Source organism: Anguilla rostrata, chromosome 18 (genome assembly GCF_018555375.3).
Source record: "Anguilla rostrata isolate EN2019 chromosome 18, ASM1855537v3, whole genome shotgun sequence".
NCBI lineage: Eukaryota > Metazoa > Chordata > Actinopteri > Anguilliformes > Anguillidae > Anguilla > Anguilla rostrata.
Window position 1 is genome coordinate 2,853,811 of NC_057950.1, and position 11,573 is coordinate 2,865,383.

At 47.9% G+C, this 11,573-nt stretch overlaps 1 long non-coding RNA gene across 1 annotated transcript in view; it reads right to left on the minus strand.

Annotated features, from left to right (window-relative positions):
- Nucleotides 1–432: 432 nt before the first annotated feature.
- Nucleotides 433–11,573, minus strand: part of LOC135244406 (uncharacterized) — a 120,956-nt gene continuing 109,815 nt past the window's right edge. Inside the window, exon 4 of the long non-coding RNA XR_010326962.1 lies at nucleotides 433–527. This is a non-coding gene — a long non-coding RNA (uncharacterized LOC135244406). The remainder of the gene's footprint in view (nucleotides 528–11,573) is intronic.

The window sequence follows — 11,573 nt, forward strand, 5'->3', positions numbered from 1 at the left end:
CTCTGTTTTAGGCCATAGTTCCACAGGGTGCCAGTGGAGGGAGCCCATTTTCAAAATTTATCGATTTAATTTTTATTCGAATAGTTCATGGAGCAGCTGAACCACTGTACAACCACTTTATTTCCAAGTGTCACACTACACTTCATTCTGGGTTAACCAATCAATCTGTTATTCTTATTTTTGTATGACAGTAGTTTACAAACAGGTTGTCCCGCCGTGCTTCATAATGGACAAATTCCAGAGGGGGGAATTAAAAAAAGAGTATAGCCTCAAACGAGCAAATGGATCCCCTGATCTAGAAAACCTCCTACATCATATCAAGCCTGGTCTTTGACTTCCGATTGCACTCTAGAAATCCTCGACAATCATTACACGCATCAATGTCACTGAGAAGAAAATGGCTCCAAGCATCAGTGTAAAACTGACCTTTAACCTTTTCCCACATATGAGCGGGCATGTGCTCTGGAAGAGCGGACGAAACGCAGAGACGCCTTCTCTTTTTGTCACTTCACGCCATGGTAAAAGGCCTGCAAAAAAAAACACAAAAAAAAAAAAAAAACACATTTCTGTCCTTTTTTTCTCGGGTCTTTGAGATTCGCAGAGGCGTACAGAGTGGCACTTAAGTGCGCTGCTCTGTTTGGCTGACCCTTCCTTCTCCGTGTCCCGGTCACGCCTGTGCATGCCTCACCTTGCTCCGTCGAACCTGCACCCTTCCGAATCCCGCCGCCCCTCCCCGCAACCCTCACTTAAGGGGGCCGGTCGAGGCTGGATAAGGTCTCCCCCCCCCAGTTTTCCCGCCTTTTCCCTCGGCAAACACCGCGCTGAGCCAGCGGGGGCTTAAAGAGCCCGGAGCTGCACGTCTTCCTTTCAGAGCCTGGAGCCGAGGCTTGGGCGGCTCTCAAAACCCCAGTTCTGTGTGTTTACACGAGGTCAGGAGCCACTGAGGGCTGTCCGGCCAGGTAATGGCCCTTCGCCACGGGAACAGAACGTCCTGTCATCCCGCCAGAAAAAGGGGGGTGCACATCCAAGGAAATACACAACTACATGAAAATGGAGAATTTAGGGGGCCACAAGTCCCTCAGCAAATGTCCTGAACCAAAGTTCAAAGCTGACACGTTTTAGTTTTTTTGAAGTGAAGGCCACCAGGGTATGGAAGGTCAGAGTTAAAAACACATTTGAAGTACAGAAGTAGATCTTTGAAAGGAGTGAAATTTGTAATTACTGTAAGGAAACATGTAGTTATTCCCGAGAAAATTCCCAAAAAGATAGAACACTCTCAGTGCTGTATAGGCATGACATCCCTAACAAACCCCAAACCTGCCATGCCAGTCATAGGGAAGCTGAGCTCCTCGTCTGTGTTCTGTGGATCTCTGCAGTTTACACTTTTATCCAAAGGTCCCCTTGGGCTCTGTCTCTGTCCTCAGGAATGCTTCACTGCAGCCTGAATGAGATGCTTTCCCTTAACGTGTGCAGCACATTTCCCACGCGGCTGTGGACGGCCTCAGATTCTAGAGCCTACCATTCCCTTCAGAAGAGCTTTCTCCCCCTGCACTGGACTGGGCTGGACTGGGCTGGGCTGGGCTGCACTGCACTGCACTGGACTGGGCTGGACTGGGCTGGGCTGGGCTGGGCTGCACTGCACTGGACTGGACTGCTCAAATTGACCCGCCTTTTACCCCACTAAACTGAATCAAACTGGATCGATCTAACCTGTGAACCTTCAGATCCACAAGACCTGGTACACCAAAAACTCAGTACACGGTTTTCAACTTGAGTTCACCATCTACGTGCTTAGGTGTTTATCAAGGTTTGTCGAGGGAAAGATGACTTAACCTTAAACTAGCACCTGTGTGCTTTGCATGTTTATGCCGTACGCTTGTGTATTCTACTGGTGTTAACGTTATCACGGTTTTATTTATTTCTTCATTTTATTATTTATTTCTTCAGCTCACTTCCTATCGATCTGGGATCTCAAACTGAAGTCCTGGAGGGAAGCAGTGTGTGCAGGTTTTTAATGTTCTCTGATACATTTAAGCTTTTGCTTGGCTAAACTCCACTCACCCTGGTTCCAAGACTTTAACTGGCTGTGGGCTAAAAAAAGATATTACATAAACCTGGAATACGAGACCTCTGCAGTAGAGCATTTGCGGGAATCGCTAAAAAAATATCCTAAATTTCTTTTTTTCTTTTTTTTTTTTTTTCAAAAACAAAATTCCTCACAAATAAATGCATCCATCTGTATAAACCACAATGAAAGTGATGGAGGCATGGGCTGCTGAAGTCACAAACAGAGGCAAGCATCACATGAAATGCATTCAAATGCATGCATCTCTGATTTTAAATACAGGGGTCAAATACAAATTTTAACAAACAGGCTTATTTTATTTTCCAAACACAGCATTGAAATGCTGCCACAGCCCGAGCATTAGTCATAATTTGGCCCCGATTCACTGTGACCCACTCAGGAAGCTGGTTCCTTTGACTGCAGGTGCTGCAGGTTAAATTTAGCTCACATATTGGCACGGGCATGTCCCCCCCCCCCCCCAGCCCTCCGTCTCCTGATCTCGGGGCGAGGAGTGACGGTTTAAGAGGCGCATCGTTTGCTTTCGGACCGCGCTCTGTTTTTTTGCTCTCTCGCTCTCCCCGTGGAGTGTCCTGTCATCACATTCCTAAGAGGGGGCCGGTGTTACTGAGTGACTCTGTGTAAGAGAGCCCGCGATGGTTTAGGCCCTCACCCCCCCCCCCCAACCCCAACCCCTCACCTCTACCCTCTTCTTTTTACGCCGTTGATTCCCGTTTGTCAACAGATGGGAGAACCTACACCCGCATTGTTGGGTTTTTTTTCATGAATACAAACAAACTGCTCCCCCCAACCACAAAAAAGAATTTCTTGCTTTTAGGACATTAGAATGTTTTGGACTGACAGGAAACAGGAAGTGGCATTTTGGATGAGTAGCAGGAACAAATTTTGCAAGTGTTTTCGATAACTGCCCGAGGATGTGATATGAAAAAAAGGAAACGTAATGCCCCCTCCAAGGCCTCCGGAGGTTAACAGAGGACGTTAGGGTTTTCTGAGTCAAATGATGGAAAATTCCTAAAAAACGGCAAGGTCACTGAAGGTCGACCGCAGAAGATTAGTACAGGCAAACAGCATCTGTGTATGTTTGTAAAGGAACACTGCATGTGTGTGTGTGTGAGTGTGTGTGTGTGAGAGAGTGTATTTGTGTGTGGGCGAGTGTGTGTGTTTGTTTGTGTGTGCATGTGTGTGTGTGTGTGTGTGTGTGGTGGGTATGTGTAAGTGTGTGTGTGTGTGTGCGGGTGTAAGTGTGTGTGTGTGTGTGTGTGGGTGGTGTGGTGTGTGTGTGGTGTGGTTGGTGGTGTGTGTGTGTGTGTGTGTGTGGTGTGTGGTGTAATGGTGGGTGTGTGTGTGTGTGTGTGTGTGGGTGGGTGGTGGGTATGTGTAAGTGTGTGTGTGTGTGTGTGTGTGGTCACACAGTGAGTAAGCCTGACTGAGCTCAGCAGGCAGTGCCCTAGGTTCCCCTAAACTGCTCCCAGTCTTCCCCGAGCTTCCCAGGCCTTTTTCTGGAACTTTCTCCCGCTCCTCCCGCAGCCTCTGCTCTGTGCTGAATACACACGTATGCAGGTAGAGCAGTAAGAATGAGAGGGAGGCTTCCCTACAACACAGGCCTCAACCCACCTCTGAATGACATGCAGCACCAGGGCAGAGCGGGCTCTACGGAGGCCACACCCCTGACCCAGCTCCCTGGCACAGACACGGGACCCTGAGCGGAGAGAGAGGAACCGGAACAAGCCCCTCAGAGAGAGGGAACAATCCTGGATCTTCCCCAAGTCCGATTTTCCGAAACTGTCTTAAGCGTGTTGCTCCCTGAGGTTCGGTCCCTGAACGGACCACCGCCCCACACACACACTGCCTGACAGCATCTGGGCCATCGCCACCGCCCCACACACACACTGCCTGACAGCATCTGGGCCATCGCCGCCACACCATGCTGCAGCATCAGGCATGCCACGCACAACACAGCTGACAGCATCGGGCACGATCAGAAGATCTTAAAAAAACCCAAAACACCACGTTTCCCACGGAACGCTTCCCGAAGGCGCCAGGTTTTTATTTTGTTATTGTCCATAATTCATGGGGGGGGTTAGGGGGGGGCACACTTCCTGCTGGCAGCCCGCTGCTGCAGGGGATCCGGCCGGCGAATCGGCCCCTCCACAGGGCAGCTGAGACGAGCAGCAGCTCCCCGGGGAGGACGGAGGAGCCGGTGACCCGCCCTGCCGCTACACACCGCTGTACCGCCAACACGCTAAAGGGTGGAGTAGTCACGGCCACCGGTGATGGTGGCCCGATAGGCACTCGCTTGCCAGGTTTGAGAGCAGCGAGTTGAGTGTGTGTGTGTGTGTGTGTGTGTGTGTGTGAGAGAGAGTGTGTGTGTGTGTGTGTGTGTGAGAGAGTGTGTGTGTGTGTGTGTGTGTGTGTGTGTGTGTGTCGAGAGGTGTGTGTGTGGTGTGTGTGTGTGTGAGAGAGTGTGTGTGTGTGTGTGGAGGTGTGTGTGTGTGTGAGAGAGAGTGTGTGTGTGTGTGAGAGATGTGTGTGTGTGTGTGTGTGTGCGTGTGTATGGTATGTGTGTGTGTGAATGTGTGTTTGCTCGTGTGTGAACGAGTGTGTGCATGAGTGTGTGTGTGTGTGTGTGTGTGTAAGTTACGTGTGTGTGTGTTGTGTGTGTGTGTGTGTTGGTGTGTGTGGTGTGCTGTGTGTGTTGTAGTCTGTGTGTGTGTGTATGTGTGTGTGTGTGTAGGTCTGTGTTTGTGCCTGTGTGTGTAGGGGGGTCATATCTCTGTGACACGTTGTAGGAGGTAGAAACGGCACAAAAGCACAGCCAGACACCCCTCAACCCCTGTCCCACCCCCACCCCCCCCCCACTCCACTTCAAACCCACAATTAAGAGCCAGCAGCACCCCACAGGGTCTGAAGTCCTTTCAGACCCTTTCATCCTTCAGGTGACCAATACGCGCCTGGATCGAGCCAAAATGGCCACCACCCCCATAATGTGTGCAACCAGCCAAAACAAGGGCTCCCCTACGCCAAGCCGAGCAGAGTCACGCGGTACCCCCTACTCCTTCAATGGGACACGGTCTGAGTGAATGCCCCCTCCAAAATCTGAAGACTCTTTTTTCCCCCCCGCCCCACCTCTTCACGGAAGCATTCTTTGTGTTTCCTCCATGCCGATTGGCTGAGAGGCGAGCATAGAGTGAAACAACACGGTGTGTCTTATCTTGGTGAGCTTGTGCAGTCTGATTACATCTTTAGACTTGAGGACCCCGGTCCCTTTGTTGCGCTCGGTGGAGAAAAGGCCTTTAATTGCATCGCAGCCTCGTCGCCTTCAGTGTTATCTCTCAGCGATGCGCGCAGTTCCCTGGCTGGGTGTTTCTGTGTCTCCGCGCTGCGCTTAATGAGCTATTGATCAGCAGATCTTCACACGCAGTATGTCTGCACTTGGCAGAAGCCATCTGCGGCTACCGAGCAGCCGCAGGGAAAAAGCTCTGTCCCGTCGCCGCTGCTCGTGACATCGTCCGCCGAGCAAAAACATTCGATTCGGCTGCGCTTGGAATGTTGGCGATTTATGCATTTATGCATTTATTTTCTTTTTGCGCCGATTTTAAGTTGCTCTGGATAAAGAGGGTCAGCTAAATGTCTAACGTAAAATGCAAATAATTAGACTCTTTAAATAAATAACTAAATAAATGAATGAATATTATTTATGATGATGATGATTATTAATACAATTACTATAATTATTATCATTATTATTATTATTATTGATGATGATAATAATAATAATCACTATTCACAGAGCACCTTTCATAAGAGGAAATGAGCAGCTCGATGTGCTTCGCATTGCTCTAAATAGCCGAAATAATGGGCAGACTCGACCCGCGCGTAATTGGTGCAGAAATTACAGAATGAATCACTGTAGTCCTCCACACTCGCGCCCCGTCTCGTGCTCACGTCAGGTCTGCCTTTGATGTGGCGCCACGGCAACGGTAAGCCTCAGCCAGAGATTTATGGATTGCTCACATCTGGGGCTGAGTCTGGGGTTATTACAATGAGCTGTGAATCCTGTCCTGTCCTTTGATGTGGGTAAGCAGGGGGAAACGCGGCCCGTCGTGTTCTCAGAGCGCTGCAACAAATTGCTCGTGCCAATTTGAGCAATGTCCAGTAAGACGTGTTGGGTGGCTGTGGAGTCCATCTTGGCCAATTGGGATTCAGTGCTTGGTCTGTTCTGTACACCTATACCTCCTGTGCCATTTCCATGTTACATGTACCTCCGTCCAGCTCTTCTATTGCACTTGTATCATTATCTTGATGTTGTAGCTTGTTGTCATGCCTCCTAGTTTGACTGAACACTACTCTCTGATCCAGCCTATGCTTACTGTGTGAACTGGCCTTACCGTGTTCACGGCTATGAATAACTGTTACATAATGAGCATTGTACCTTATCGGACCTGTGTTTTGTAGTTGTTCCAGTGACCTTACTGTACGTCGCTTCGGATAAAAGCGTCCGCCAAATAAATGCAATGCAATGGTAAAGCCTCCCACAGTTGGTCTACCATCTCAACAGAAAGCTTTAAAAAAAAGAAATGATAACACCACATGTAGCAAGCCTGTCCATTCACAACCGAAAGACTTCCATTTCCACGATCGAACAGACCCAGCCTTTACACCGCATAAGAATACGAGTCTGGGTGTGTTATTACCCTTATGGCACTCCAAGGAAAGGCTAAATGGAACCCCCACTTCTGGGAGGCGGAGCTACACATGGGTGTCATCGCGAGCTGTTCTAATCCCGCGCGCGCATTTCGTACACCCCTCTGTTATTGCGTAACGGCCTGGCCGAAGATCAGGGAGGGCACTTTCTCCGTCAGCGATATCGCCGTGCCAACAGGAAGGAAGCAGCGCCCCTGTGAAGGACAGGGCGCCGCCTTGGCAACGCTTGCGGGCACAAACGCCCTCTGCGGAGAACAACGGCGCTCATTATGGTCTGGCACGCATTACGGGACTCACTATTTTTATCGTTTTTTATTCATCCAACCATCCGTCCAGCCGTTATCTAAACCTGCCTATTCCCGGTCTGGGTCGCGGGAGGTGCTGGAGCCTATCCCAGCATGCATTGGGGCGAGAGGCAAAAATAGACCCTGGACAGGTCGCCAGTCTCTCTCGCCCTTTCCCTGCTGCACTCATAGAGCACCAGCCAAACACAGTCCCGGCATTACATTACATTACAGGCATTCAGCAGACGCTCTTATCCAGAGCGACTTACACAACTTTTACCTAGCATCCATTTACACAGCTGGATATATATATATATATATATATATATATACTGAAGCAATGCAGGTTAAGTACCTTGCTCAAGGGTACAACGGCAGTGTCCTACCCCTAGAATCAAACCCATGACCTTTCGGTTACAAGCCCAGTTCCTTACCCACTATGTCCCATGCGCTCCCAAGTTCACAAGATCAGCTCACGAGAGCAGCCATGGTGACACTACAGAACTCAAACTATGTTCTTGATAAATACTATAGGGAGGACTTGATATATTGGTCTAGGGGCTGCATTTATTTATTTCTGTTTTTGTTGAAATTTCTGCAGAAAGGTTTCTTCAAATATTGATGTTATTTTCTGGCTGGTTATTTTAGACATTATCGTTCCGAGCAAAGTTCTCAGCAAGGATTTGCGTGATGTTGACAACTAAACTGACACAAATTGAAACTACAGAACACTTGTGTGTTTGCTCGGGGGTGCTCTGGGGGGGGTGCAGAACCACACATCTGGTCCTGAGAAAAGGCCATGGAAGCTCCTGCAGGGTAATTTTTTATTATTATTATTTATTTATTTATTTATAGTATTTGACTCTGACCACAAACTCAAAGTAATGCTAGAATGCAGCCGATTCCAAGAGAAAAGAATCACTCATGTTGCCTGGTAACAGGTTGTAAACCCTTAGACAAGGGATAAAACTATATCAAGAAACAAGTCCAGGAAAGGCTGTCAACAGCCGAGATATAACCTGATTACCTTAGAAATGCTCATGTTTTGTCTCAGTGCAATATAGTAACTGTAAATACTCTATCAGCAGTGGGGGGAGGGGGAGGCTGGTCAAGAAAATGTTAACGATGGACTCATTTTACACTTTCAGGCAATTAAGCCTTAATTGCTCTTATGAGAGAAATGACAGAGCAGAAGGTTGGCGTTATTCAGGGTTCCTCTATAGGCTTATCTTAGCTACAAATGAGACTGAGAGAGAGAGTAAGAGAGAGCGTGAGGGAGAGAGAGAGCGAGAGAGAGCGTGAGGGAGAGAGAGAGCGAGAGAGAGCGTGAGGGAGAGAGAGAGCGAGAGAGAGCGAGTGAGACCGAGAGCAAGAGCGAGTGAGACCGAGCGTGAGAGCGAGAGCGAGAGCAAAAGAGAAAGAGAAAGAAAAAGAAAGAAAGCACACAGCATCCACAGCCAGCGCTGTATACCAGGAAAAGGCTGCTCTGACTGGACGTCGCCTGTTTCCAGTTTGGACACTTTGGCTCTCTGAGGGCCGGGAGCTCTCAGATCATATCAAAGGCACATGGTTTTCTGCGCACTGGAACATCTAACCAGCAGTGTGGGCCAAAAATACCCTGAAATGTATCGTGTTACAAAATACCGCCCCCCCGCCAATCCAAATAAATGTACCTGTAGGCTACAGTATGAATGGTGGATTAGTCAGTTGCTTTGAAAGTGATGCCAAGGTATAAATGATGAAATAAATAAAACAAGTCACCTGTACTAGATATGAAATACAGATCAGTCAGCCTATAGCCAGCCCTGCACTGGGAAGGTGTAACATGACACAGATCAGTCCTGTACCTTCTGCTGAGAAGTGGGCGGGGCCTTTGTATTGGATTTTGAATTGGCTTGGGAATTGGCTGTGGATTTGGACTTCAATTGGACTGGAAGTAGATTTGACTGATTGGACTTTAGTTTGGATTTATTTTGTGTAGATATAATAAATTATGGGGCTTTGCACCCCCCCCCCCCCCCCCCCCCAAAAAAAAAAAGACAAAAAAAAAACAAGGCCAAGTCAGAACCTAGTATAAGGCTGGACCGGCCGACCAATGGTGTGACGTCATAACTTGGCCGACCAATGGTGTGACGTCATCCCTCACTCAGTCACTCACTCAGTCACAGACATTCGCGTTTGTAAGGCTGGCCCCGCTGTTGCGGTCCAGCCAACAAAAAAAAAAGCAGATGTTAAAAAAACAGACATTTTATTTAATTGCAGCCGCAGAGCGGGGGGTTTTGTAGGCCGGGGGGCTGACTCATTTGTGCGGCCATTTTGACTAATGCAGCCGCTCGGCGGGGCTTCCGTCTGGAGCAAAGTGCCTGTTAATCACAGGGCTTTCCTCTCACTGCTGGCAGTCCCCACGGCGACCGCGGCCGGCCCGCTTACCCCGGCGATTAGTAGCGGCCGTAATCGCCCGCGTGAGTCGGCCCAAACGGACCGGAATCGCCCGCGTGAGTCGGCCCAATGGACCTCGATGGACCGTGTCGGTGTGTTCCTGTTCGCACACGCAGAGCCCGCCCGCCAGGCTGGGAGCGGGATCGAACCGACTCTGTGGATCTGACGCCGGCGAGCAAGCAACCGCAAAGTTCTAAAATACCGGCAGGCGGTGAGGTCACACCAGATCATTTTTGGGAAGTGTTTGGGCACATCACAGCCCATAAATGGTTTTCATTTTGCTGACTGACGATGCCCCTCAGATTGTGTTTGGTGAGTCTAGGTGAAGTGACCAAAACCCAGAGCACTTTTTTGAGCTTTGATAGATCCTTCATGTGGGGGGGGGGGGGCACCTTTTCAGGCAGGGTGCTGGAAATCGAAGCGAATGGTATTCCTGATCTGTGGATGCTGTGTGCTTTCTTTCTTTTTCTCTCTCTCTCTCTCGCCCTTTCCCTGCTGCACTCATAGAGCACCAGCCAAACACAGTCCCAGCGTTACATTACAGGCATTTTAGCAGACGCTCTTATCCAGAGCGACTTACACAAGTTTTTATCTAGCATCCATGTATACAGCTGGATATATATACTGAAGCAATGCAGGTTAAGTACCTTGCTCAAGGGTACAACGGCAGTGTCCTACCCTGGAATCGAACCCATGACCTTTCGGTTACAAGCCCAGTTCCTTACCCACTATGTCCCATGCGCTCCCAAGTTCACAAGATCAGCTCACAAGAGCAGCCATGGTGACACTACAGAACTCAAACTATGTTCTTGATAAATACTATAGGGAGGACTTGATATAGTGGTCTAGGGGCTGCATTTATTTATTTCTGTTTGTGTTTAAATTTCTGCAGAAAGGTTTCTTCAAATATGGATGTTATTTTCTGGCTGGTTATTTTAGTCATTGTGGAGGCGTAAGAATTTCAAACAGACATTATCGTTCCGTGCAAAGTTCTCAGCAAGGATTTGCGTGATGTCGACAACTAAACTGATACAAATTGAAACTACAAAACACTTGTGCGTTTGCTCGGGGGTGCTCTGGGGGGGGTGCAGAACCACACATCTGGTCCTGAGAAAAGGCCATGGAAGCTCCCGCAGGGTCAGGTGATAACAAATCAGGTTTCCCCTCTGGGCCCTCTGTTTACAAACCTGACCAGGGTCCTTCGGCACAGCGTACACAACTTAGAGAAGATTAAGGAGATTGGCAGGCTGTGGAGACAGTGATATGTCCCCTCTATGTGAAGTTAATGGCTTTCCCCTCAGTCACATTTATTAATAAAGGAACTGGGTTATCACAGACATCTGCTGTGTATAAAACATAGCGTAAACAAGATTTACTTTTCCATTTTATCTTTTTTTATTTTTTTTATTTAAAAGAACCTTTGGGTTCATCCTGCAAATGCAAGTGGTCTATATTGGGTGAAATAGATCCAGCAGGATAATGTAAGCCTGCTTTTCCTGTGCTGATGTACAACCCGACTGCTTATTTTTACAATTTATGGAAGCTTGTATTGGTGTGTGCGTTTGTTTAATCAACCAATCCCGAGACCGGAAATCATGACACCAAAAAAGTGATTGCATTCCATAAATTATAGTACTGCACGCAAACTAATAAACGCGCCCACCCGAACGCACCCAAATAAAAAGCACAAGCTTAAAGGGTTCACAGAAAATATCCTCCAACTTTTAACGAATTACTGTTCAGTTCATTAGCAGGCAATTGTATGTAATTGTTTTAACAATGGCGTTGGAAAACTGACGATGCAAATATTGACTATCCAATATCTTCAGTTTGTTTTTTGGAATATAGTCTGTTGATAAATAATATTCGTGAACTCCCGTAATTCATTTAATGATAAAACATGCGCTATAAACCGAACTTCTTTTTTAAGTGTATGAGTTTGTCGAGGCTTTCCGAATGGAATATAGCCTGCCCACCTTTCTTCAATATTAGTTGCGGGTTCTTATATCATGTTATTGTGTCATGGCAAAGGGAATTTTTTCATTAAGCAGGAAAACAAAATG